Here is an 11,054-nt window from a genome sequence, read left to right on the forward strand (position 1 = left end):
TCTCATGGCACGAGGGGGAAAGTTCCTCTTCCTCCTCTGCTCCTTTGCCTTCCTCAGGCTCCCGGGAGGTCCCAGTCGCACCATCCGTCTCTCGGGGGGTGTCCTCCGCCAGGGTGGGCAGCCATCCGCCTTGCTGCTTGGGCTGCTGCCTGGCAGGCAGACACGCTTGGGCTCCACGCCATTCACTGGTGGTCCCACGGCCATGTGCTGCATGCCGGAGATCAAAGATGTCATGTCCGTCACGGTCGTGGCATGAGGGTTGATGTTCCTCCTCCTCTCCCTCCTCCTCCTCCTCCGCTGCCTGTGCTGCCTCCTCCGGGGACGTGTCTTGCTCTTCCATGGTAGCGGGGAGCGGCTCTGTGGCATCCCACGCCAAGCTGGGCAGCCACCCGCCTGGCTGCTCCCGCTGCTGCCTGGCAGGCAGACACGTTTGGGCTCCACACCGTTCTCTGGTGGGCCCAGAGCCATGCGCCGCATGCCATCGATCAGAGAAGCGAGATCGATGGCGCTTGTGGCACAAGGGCTGACATTGCTCCTCGTGAGAGGTGCCGTGCTCCCCTGTGGTGTGGGGAAGTGACTCTGTGGCATCCCACCCTGAGGTGGGCAGCCACCCGCCTGGCTGCTCAGCGTCCTCTTCCTTCCAAGCATGCTTGGCGTCCGAGGGCCTCGCACTGTGGGCCAGCTACAGGGGCCTCCGCTTTTATAGGGCCGGAACAAAGGGCAGTGAGGTGGCTGGTGACAGGCATGAGGTCACGATGGTGGCGATTGTGACTCTGGTAGATCTGGCCGATGGGTGTGGTCAGAGGCGGCAGGTGTGGGCGCGGGGGACGGTGTCCTGAAAGATGCCTGAATGCGGGAGAAGGAGGAGGGTGGTTGGGTCTCAGGGCCCCTTTCCTGGGGCTGGCTCCCGCCTGTCATGGTTCTTGCCCAAGAGAAAGGCTGCCCCTTGGGCACAGGGCCTGCCCGCCGCCTCGCCTCATGAGCCCTGGACTCCAGCCCCTTCTCATCCCGTGCCCAGGATCGTCTTGACGATACAGTGGCAAGAACGTTCCAGGAGGGCTGGGGTTCCTCAGGGACCCCCCATTGACCTTACGCCTGGCAACAGCCGCAGCCCCCTGCGCTCAGCAGTGGCTGAGAGGGAGCAAAGCATCCGGAGCTCCTGCCGCTGGGAAAGGGAGGCCCAGCGGCCTGCGCACGGTCTCCCAGCACTCCATAAAGGAATTGCTGATTGCCAAGTGTTGCGTGGTCTCTTCTTCCCTGGGGTTCCCCTGGCCCTGCCCCCAGCACGTGGCGACGTACCACCTCTTGTGCTCCGAGCCCCGGGGGAGAGGGGAGCAAAGGGCCTGGTGTCCTTTGGGCTGTTGCGTCAGCCCGACACGAGGAGCCTGTGGACGGCCACCAAGGGAGGTCATGGAATCACAGAATCATAGAATTGTTTTGGTTGGAAGAGGCCCTCCGGGTCATTGAGTGCAACCATCACCTAACTCGGGCACTAAACTGTGTTCCTAAGAACCTCAGCTAAATGCCTTTTAAACACCTCCAGCGATGGTGAGTCCACCACCTCCCTGGGCAGCCTTTTCCAGTGCCTGAGAACGCTTTCGGTGTAGCATTCTTTCCTAATATCCCATCTAAACCTCCCGTGGCGCAACTTGAGGCCATTTCCTCTTGTCCTGTCACTTGCTACTTGGGAGAAGAGACCAACACCCTCCGCGTGACAACCTCCTTCCAGGACAGCAATGAGGTCTGCCCTCAGCCTCCTTTTCTCCAGGCTAAACAGCCCCAGTTCCCTCAGCCGCTCCTCACCAGACTTGTTCTCCAGGCCCCTCACCAGCTTCGGTGCTTTTCTCTGAGCTCTCTCCAGCACCTCCATGTCTTTCCTGTAGTGAGGGGCCCAAAACAGAACGCAGGATTCAAGGTGGGGCCTCACCAGCACTGAGTACAGGGGGACAATCACTTCCCTAGTCCTGCTGGCCACACTCTTCCTGATACAAGGCAGGATGCTGTTGGTGTCTTTGGCCACCTGGGCACACTGCTGGCTCGTGTTCAGCTGGCTGTCAATCAACACCCCCAGATCCCTTTCTGCCAGGCAGCTTTCCAGCCACTCTTGCCTGAGCCTGTAGCGCTGCCTGGGCTTATGGCCCAAGCACGGGACCCGGCACTTGGCCTTGTTCAACCACATGCAATTGGCCTCAGCCCAACCATCCAGCCGGTCCAGATCCCTCTGGATGGCCTTCCTACTCTCCAGCAGATCGACACTGCCAGCCAATTTGGTGTCACCTGCAAACTTACTAAGGGTGCACTCAATCCCCTCATCCAGATCATTGATAAAGAGATTAAACAGAACCAGTCCCAAGGATGAGCTCTGAGGAGCACCACTTGTGACCGGCCGCCAACTGGGTTTGGTTCCGTTCACCACACCTCTTTGGGCCCGGCCCTCCAGCCAGTTCTTTATCACAACCACCCAGGCCATGAGCTGCCAGCTTCTCCAGGAGAATGCTGTGGAATACAGTGTCAAAGGCCTTACTGAAGTCTAAGTACACAAGATCCACAGATTTTCCCTCATCCGCTAGGTGGGTCACCTTGTCATAGAGTGAGATCAGGTGGGTCAAACAGGACCTGCCTTTCATCAAGCCATGTTGACTGGGCCTGATCACTCGGTTTTCTTGTATGTGCCATGCGATGTCACTTCAGGATGATCTGCTCCATGACCCTCCCCAGCACCCAGGTTAGACTGACAGGTCTGTAGTTGCCCGGAGCCTCCCTCCAGCCCTTCTTGGAGATGGGCGTGAAGTTTGCCAACTGCCAGTCAACAGGGACCTCCCCAGTCAGCCAGGACTGCTGACAGATAATGGAAAGTGGCTAAGTGATCCCTTGCGCCAGCTCCCTCAGCGCTCTTGGATGTATCCCATCTGGTCCCATAGACTAGCGGGTGTCCAAGTGGGGCTTCATTCTGCTTGCCACGCCTGCCTTCTGGCTCAGGGGGCTGGGTACCTGGAACACAACTGTTCTGACTATGAAGGCCTGAGGCAAAGGCGGCATTTAGTAGCTCAGCCTTTTCCTCATCTTCTGTCACCATGTTTCCCCCCACATTCCTCAGGGGATGGAGGTTGTCCTTAGCCCTCCTCTTCTTGCTAATATATTTCTCGAAACATTTCTTGTTGACTTTCACAGCGGTGGCCAGGCGCAGCTCTAGTTGGTCTTTGGCCCTCCTCGTTTTCTCCATGCAGAAGCTCACAGAATTCTTGTGTTCCTCTTGAGTAGCCTGCCCCTCCTTCCAAAGGTTAGACGTTCTCTTTGTATTCCTCAGTTCCAGCCGCAGCTCTCTCTTGAGCCAGCCCGGCCTTCTTCCCCGCTGGCTCGCCTTCCGGCACACGGGGACAGCCTGCTCCTGCGCCTCTCAGACGACCTTCTTGAAGAGAGGCCAGCCTTCCTGGACTCCTTTGTCCCTCAGAACTGCCTCCCAAGGGATCCTGCCGACCGGCCTTCTAAACAGCTCCAAGCCTGCCCTTTGCAAGTCCAAAGCAGCACTTTTGCTGACCACCCTTCCAACGTCTCCAAGGGTAGAAATCTCAATCATTTCATGATCACTATACCCGAGGGGATTTCCAGTCGACACGCTGCCCACACGTCCTTCTCTATTTACAAACAACAGATCCAACGGGGCTCCTTCCCTGCTAGGCTCGCTAAGCAGCCGTGTCAGGAAGTTGTCTTCCAAATGTAGATTTGGATTGCTGTTTTTCAACGGCCGACAGAAACAGCCCCAAGTGAAGTCTCTGTGTGTGTTTCCAGGCTACTGGAAACTTGGGCTTTGGCCCTTCTAATTTTCTCACTGTGTAACTTCATGGCATCCTTGTAGTCCTTCTGAATTGCCTGCCCCTTCTTCCGTAGGTTATAAACTCTCCTTTTATTCCCGAGTTCCAGCCAAAGTCTCTATTCAGCCAGGCCGGTCTTCCTCCCTGCCAGCTCATCTTTTGGCACATGGGAACAGCCTGCTCCTGCACCTCTAAGATTTCCTTCCTAAAGAACAGGTCAGAGTCTTCCCTGCAGAAGTCCAAGGTAGCTGTTCTGCTGACCGCCCTCCTTCTCCAAGAATAGAAAACTGTATCATTTCATGATGGCTATGCCCAAGGTGACCTCCAAACAACACATTACCCATGAATTCTTCTCTGTTCACAAACAACAGGTCCAGTGGGGCGCCTTCCTGCTAATCTTTCCTGTGATGATACAGTGCTGGCCACAACACAGAGTTCACCACAGATGTGATGAGGTGCTTTCTTCACATTTTTACATTTTCTGGCATCTTACAATTCACATCCTTTCCTCCGTTCTGAAAATCTCTTTCAGCAAAAAGGTGTTTACACCTCCTCATCTTATCTGATCGTTGTTTGATGTTACAACTGTCAATGGAACTTTAACATGACGTATTGCTTACCAGATGCTAACAGAATAGGAAAGCCCAACAAAATATGCTCTCTTTTCCAAATGGTCTTAATATTTTGAATCAGTCCTCTCATCTACTGTCTAGGAGACAGAGAGCTTGGAAGGTGGTTCAGAAATGCCTTCTTTAAACAAGTGGGTCTCATTGGGATCCAAATAAAAGTTGGCTGATTTGAACAGCATCTAAGCTGCTCCTTACTTGTGCCTTTAGAGATTTCCAGAGATTTCTAAGTTGAGCAACAGAGAGGACAAATGCTACTTGATGATGTCTGCAGTCACGGATAACAGAGTGGCAGAATGGTTGAGGTTGGAAGGGACCTCTGGAGGTCGTCTGGTCCAGCCCCCTGCTCAGGCTGGGACTCCCAGAGCTGATTGCCCAGGGCCATGTCCAGACGGCTTTTGAGTATCTCCAAAGGTGACGACTCCACAACTCCCTGGGCAACCTCTGCCAGGGCTCGGTCACCCAGGCAGTAAAAAACTGTTTCCTGATGCTCTGGGGGAAACTCCTGTGTTTCAGTTTGTGCCCATTGCCTCTGGTCCTGTCACTGGGCACCTCTGGAAAGAGCCTGGCTCCATCCTCTTGGCACCTTCCCTTCAGGGATTGATACACATTGATGAGATCCCCCGTGAGCCTTCTCTTCTCCAGGCTGAGCAGCCTCAGCTCTCTCAGCCCATCCCCATTGGACAGACACTCCAGGCCCTTCATCATCATCGTGACGGTCTGGTGAACTCTCTCTAGTATGTCCATGTCTCTCTAGCACAGGGAAGCCCAGAACTAGACACGGTTCTTCAGGAGTGGCCTCACCAGTGCTGAGGACAGGGGAACGATGACCTCCCTCGATCTGCTGGCAGCAGTCTCACTGTTCACAGAAGCTCTCATTCACCCCTGACTTCCCTGGAAAATAATTCTTATGTGTTTGTGGCTCCATCTACTTTTTTATATATATCAACCTTTATTTCTTTTTTTATATTCTGAGCTATGACAAAAGGAAAAAATAGATATCCCAGGCCTCGGGGTTGTTTCCCTTGTTAAAATACATTGGGACAAGCAAACAACTTTAATCTCAAGGTTAACTTACAGTGTAATGAAGTGAGAAAACATTGTAGATTGCAGACAATGAGAGGACACAATAAACCTGCTGCATTGACTATACCGCATGTGCAAAAAAAAAAAAAAAAAAGAAAAGAGTCTTCAGCCCACAGAGGAAAAGATTACTGGTAAAAACTATTTTAAAGCCCTGCTCTCACTGTATAATTAATCAAATCCCATCTTCTTAAGAGACACTATTAAACTTCCTGGGAAGTTTTTAGTTGATGAAGGGTCAACCTTTGATATATTCCTTAGCTGCTTAGATTCACCTAACAAAAGGCAAGCCATTCTTGTTGACCATTTGTCAACCTTAAGCGTGGGTTTTTTCCGTCTCTACTTCTACCAAACAGGATATAAAATATGGTGGCTCATCTTTGCCAGAGGAGGCACAAAGAGGAGCTGCCTTGTGGGCAAAAGACAGAGAGGCAGTGGGAGCACTTTACAAACCAGTGCCCGTGAAGTCTGAGAGCACCACTTGAAGGAAAGGCCGAGTTAAGAAGCAGGAGAGAGAGCATTTGGAGACAGAGCTTGGGGCAAAGCCCAGGCAGCACGAAACCCTAGAAGAAGTAGTGACAAAACAGCAGGAAAGGTAGGAGGCCCAGGAGACCCAGGAGTTGGAGAGCGATGGTGACCAGGCTGCCCGCATGCTCCGCTTCCAAAATGAACTTGCTGCTGCAGAGGTGAGTCTTCCTGAAGTACATCCTGGGGTGGTTCCAGCATCCCCGTTGCCCTGCAGTCCCCCGAAAGCTGTCATGACTCAGGCAGGGCCACGGGGACCCAGTACGGGCTGGGCGTTCCATCACCCCCAACCCCATCTCCCCATGCAGGGTAGCGGCTGGGGCAGGAGAAGGTTTAACGACTGCGGTTTTGTCTCATAGTGATCCAAACTCTCTTCCAGTGGAAAGAAAAGTGATCCTCTGTGCAGCACGTCAAGATATGTTAAAGTGGGCATCTGAAGTCACTGGTATCATATGGAAGAAATCCCTGCCTGGGCTCCGCCAGCAGCACTGCCACCCCCTGCGTGGAGTCCCCGCAGAGTGCGGGCAGGGTGAGGGTGCCCAACAACCAGCAGTTTCGGGCTTCCTTCCCTCCTGCTGCACAGCCACTCTCAGGCCCCTGTGACACGCTTTATGCCAAGCCAGGTGTCCGCAGAGGAGTTTTTGGAGATGTCCCCCTCCCACCTCAGCTCCAGCCTGCCTTTCTAACCAGGAGCTGTTGAACAAAAGGCTCGGGAGCCCGAGCAGAGCTTTGGCAGAGTCCGGCTACCCAACCACCCCCATGGCTTTCCTCTCCCCAGGCACGGCTCCTGCCTGGGCTGTCATTGTCCCCATGGCACACGGTGGTTCCTGCACAGCTCTGGCTGCCCCTGACAGCGCTGGCCTGGGCGCCCCGCAGTGCCCTGGCTGGGAGAGACCCCGGATGCTTCCCCCTGCAGCTCAGGTCCCCTGGGTGCCCAGCTCCCTCCTCCTCCTCCTCCTCCTCTCCTCCCGCCCTCCTCCTCCCCGCTCCTGTCAGGGATGTGCAGCTGCGGCAGGGCTCAGCGCCAGGGACGTGGGGTGCAGGGGCACAAGGAGCAGGGCCGCAGCCGGGCCGGTACAGCAGAGCCTTGGAGAGGGCTGCCCTTGGAGCAGGGCTGAAGCTCCAGCCCTCTTCCCTGCAGGCCTTTCCCTGCCCCACCAGAGCTCACCCACTGCCGAGCGCAGCTTCCGACACATGTGGTGGGATCTGCTTCTGTCTGGAGAGAGCAGGCCCATGCTCCCTGGGATGCAGTCCCACCCTGCTGCTCTCCGTGCCACCCACCAGGGCTGTCAGCAAAACACCCTCTTTGCCCAGCTCTGGCCTGAAGCTGCTCCACACTCACTTTTTCAGAGGTGAACACTCCAAAAAGCAAAGACGCAACTGGGAATGCTCTTTTCCCAATTGTTTTTCACTGTCCGTGGTACCTGGGCCTCTCATTGCTCTCGCTCTTCTTTCCAGGCCTTCGGCGATGCCCCTGCTGCCCTTCTGCTCGCACTTGTTGCGCAAGGAGCCCCAGAGCTTGCGTCCTTCCTCCTCCGTGCACGCGCGGGGCTGTGCCTGCAGGGCCACGGCAATGCAGCACCAGGCAGTGTTAGTGTCCCTGGCAGGGGCTGGGGGGATTTTAGTGCTCCCCCTCCCTCCTGCCCCTTCTTTTCAGCCTCTCCATCAGCCCTGCTTTGCTCGCAGTCCTGACTGCAAAGCCTTTCTGCAATGATGCCTGAGCCAAGGGAGCGTGGGGCTGAAAGCAACCCGGCTGCTTGCTATCCCAGAGCAGCCTGGCAGCACCGTTGCCATTACAAACACCTCCATATCGAGCCTTTGGGATGTACCGGTCCTGCCCTCCTCTTCCCTGGCCTGGCAGTTTGGGGTGCAGCTTGGGGTGCAGCTTCCCACAGGTGTTGGCTGCTATGTGCCTCTTTCCCCGACACACAGCGGGAGGAGGTGGTGTGAGCAAAAGAGAGCGCGCTCCAGCCGGGGCTCCCAGCTGAGCGCCAGCCGTGGCCGCAGAAGCAGGTCTGCCGAGAGGCCGGTGCCAGGAGAAGCGGCTCTCTCCCGCGGTGCTGCGGGGAGCAGGAGGAAGGGCACTGCGGGAGAGGAAGCACTGCCCATGTCTGGAGACATTTACCACTTGAGCTTGTCCTGCAGATCCAGCTGCTCATCCCTCTCCCCCCTGCTCTTGCGGGCCACCTGCCCCAGGATGCAGGTCACCACCTCTCGCAGGGCCCGGTGTGTCCGTGGGGAAAGGCTCCTGCCACAGCAAGGACAAAGTCTCCCTGGCTCTGCAGCTGGGACTGTCCTGCCTCTTCCCGCACCCAGCCCCACACCTACGTGGCTCCGTTCTGCCCCACAGCCCCTTTGAGGCAGGAGGGCTTTCAAGCCCCTGCTTTGGCTCCTGCCATCGGGTCTAACCCAGCCCGTTCCCGTGGCTGGAGAAACCCCCGGGTGCCCTGTGCGGCCCCGCGGCTCAGGGGTTGGCTCCCTGTGCCCACCCCACTGGCTCACCCCCCACCGCCCCAGGGCTCGGCTGGAGCGGGCACACTCATACCGCTTAGGGGGGACAGTGTCGTCCTCAGGGACTGGGGGTAGCTCTTCTGCGGCCTCTCCCCAGTCCTCCATAATTGTCTTAATCTCCAGCAGGCTGCAGCTGGACCCCTCTGTCTCCACGCTGCTCAGGGAGCTGACTGATGAGCACTCGGAGGAGCTGGATTCCTGCACAGGAAGAGACTCTCATACAACAGCCCCACACCCGGAGGGTGCTGCTTCCCAGCACGCAGACCCCAGAACACTTCTGGCTGGACCACACGGGACGGGGAGAACCAGGAGAAGGAGCTCAGCAAGCCCTTGGGGTGACCGCTGAGTGTCACCAGGGTTTCACTGCAACTCCCTGTCCTGCCTCTTGCTCAGGAAAGGCAGCATCACCCGCCCGGCTCTGCTGCAGTGACGCTGCTATGACAGCTTGGGTGGTAGAGGTATTTTGCAATCTCGGCCCCCTGGAGGAGAAAGTGCTCTTTTTCTGCAGGAATCCCAAGGACCTGGCTCCTCTCCATCTCCTTTTGGCTCTCTCCTTTCCCTTTTGCATTGGGCGTCTCCATTTCTGCCTTGGCCTTTGCTTTGATCGTTCCCGTGCATTGCCGTTTACTTTTTTCCCCTACCGCCAGCTCTGTTTTCTTCTTTTCCTCTTCCTCCAAGTATTTCCGGATGTATTGTGGAAGCTGCTCCTCCTTCTTCTTCTTCTCCCGTTTATTCTGGAAGGCAAACAAAATCCAAGGGTTGAGCTGTTTTCCTTCTTTCCCTCCCTTCTGCCCCTTCTCTTGTGCCTTGCTGTCCACGCTGGTTTGCTCCCAGGTTCCTGCAGGCTTCACCGAAGAGCCCGTCTGGAATGACCAGGGACATAAGCGACCACCAGGCTACAAACCAGCCGGCAGCTGGCGAGCCCAGACAAGCCTTGCAGTCACACGGCCGACAGAAACAGCCCCAAGTGAGCTCTCTGCGTGTGTTTTCAGACTACTGGAAGTGACAAGTATATTCTCAAATGACAGCGACCCTGCTCTCTTGAAGTAAACACCAAAGCAACTGGTCAGTGGTCCCGTGAACACCCAGTGAAGAATCTTGTGAGCATTGGCGTGCGTGGAGCAACGCTGCTCTACAGTCCAGTACGACGCGCTCCTGCAGCGCCCCGTGTCAGGTACCTTTTCTCTCCTCTCAATAATTCGGGCAATGAAGTCTACTGTTCTGGGTCCGACCAGAGGCGGTAGCTTTCCTTTCTCCTCCTTTTTCTTCAAGCAGCTCTTCTGGATGGCCGGTAGCTGCCTGCAAAGACACAACAGGGTGTGTTGGCAGGAGTGCAGGAGGAGCTGGTTCTGCATCTTGTGCTTCCAAATGACACACCTGCTTCTGCAGCAGAACGCGCTCTACTTGCCTCCTTGTGATCAAGTCCCCAGACACAGAGAAGAAGACCCCAAGGTCTCAGCCTCGGATGTGCGCAATAACCCCCCTACAACTCAGGATCCCCAGGTCTCAGCCCTCTCTTGCTGGAGCAACGAGAGCAACAGGGTCCTGTGCCTGGAGATAGCACTACACCCTCCAGGTCAGTGCACTGAAGTCTGCTCCTTGGTCTCAAATACCGAGCGCTCAAGGGCTGTACGAGCAAGTTGGGTGCTGGGGATGCAGTGTCAAAAGGAGGAGGACACAACCCCATGAGAAAAGCCACCCTGCCACTGAGCTCTCCTTAAGAAAGGCGTCAGCGTAGAAGAGGCTCCTGGTTACTCTGGGCAATCCTCTGTGGTAACTAACTGCAGAACACTGTTCTCAGCAAACAGAAAGGTCGGGCTCATTTCAATCCTTCTCCCCCTCACGTCCTGATGAACGCTGATGAAGTCCTGACAGCCCTTTGCCATTGAGTGCAGTTGTTCTTCCTCTCCTTTAAAAGCAGGAGCAATGCCCCAGCACAACACTGCAATGCACACAGTGCGATGGACACCTTCCCTGTCCATTCAGATGTACAAGAAGGTCCAGGCCGAGTGTCAGAAAAAGGGCTGGACTTTTTCTGGGGCTTCTGGAGTCCCCCCGGTCAGAGTTGCATGTGAAAGCCTGGAAGCCTGGGACACATCTGGGGTTCTTCCAAGTGTGGGAACCCCCTGCCTTTTATCTGATTGAGCCAGAGGCTGTTTGTCAGCTTTTCCTGACCTATTTGGTTCTTCATGGCTGAAGTGGGGTGAGAGAGAAAAGCGCAGACCCTGTTTGTCTTCTCCCAAGGTTTCCAAAGAGCCCGTCTCGCTCCTTTGTACCGCAGGCCAGGGCAGGGCACTAAGCACCATCCGCATCCTCTGACAAGTCATCCGTCTGTCCCTCCAAGACTTCTTCCCATCCACCATCTCCTCTGTTTCAGGCTGTCCACATTCCTGGAATTGGGACTTTTGCAGTTGTCAGAAAGCGAGTAGCCCTCGAGGAGCAGGATCTGGTGGCTGTGGAGAGACCTGTGTTTCATCTTGAAAACGCTGTTGTGCAG

Source organism: Caloenas nicobarica, chromosome 17 (genome assembly GCF_036013445.1).
Source record: "Caloenas nicobarica isolate bCalNic1 chromosome 17, bCalNic1.hap1, whole genome shotgun sequence".
Taxonomy (NCBI): Eukaryota; Metazoa; Chordata; class Aves; order Columbiformes; family Columbidae; genus Caloenas; species Caloenas nicobarica.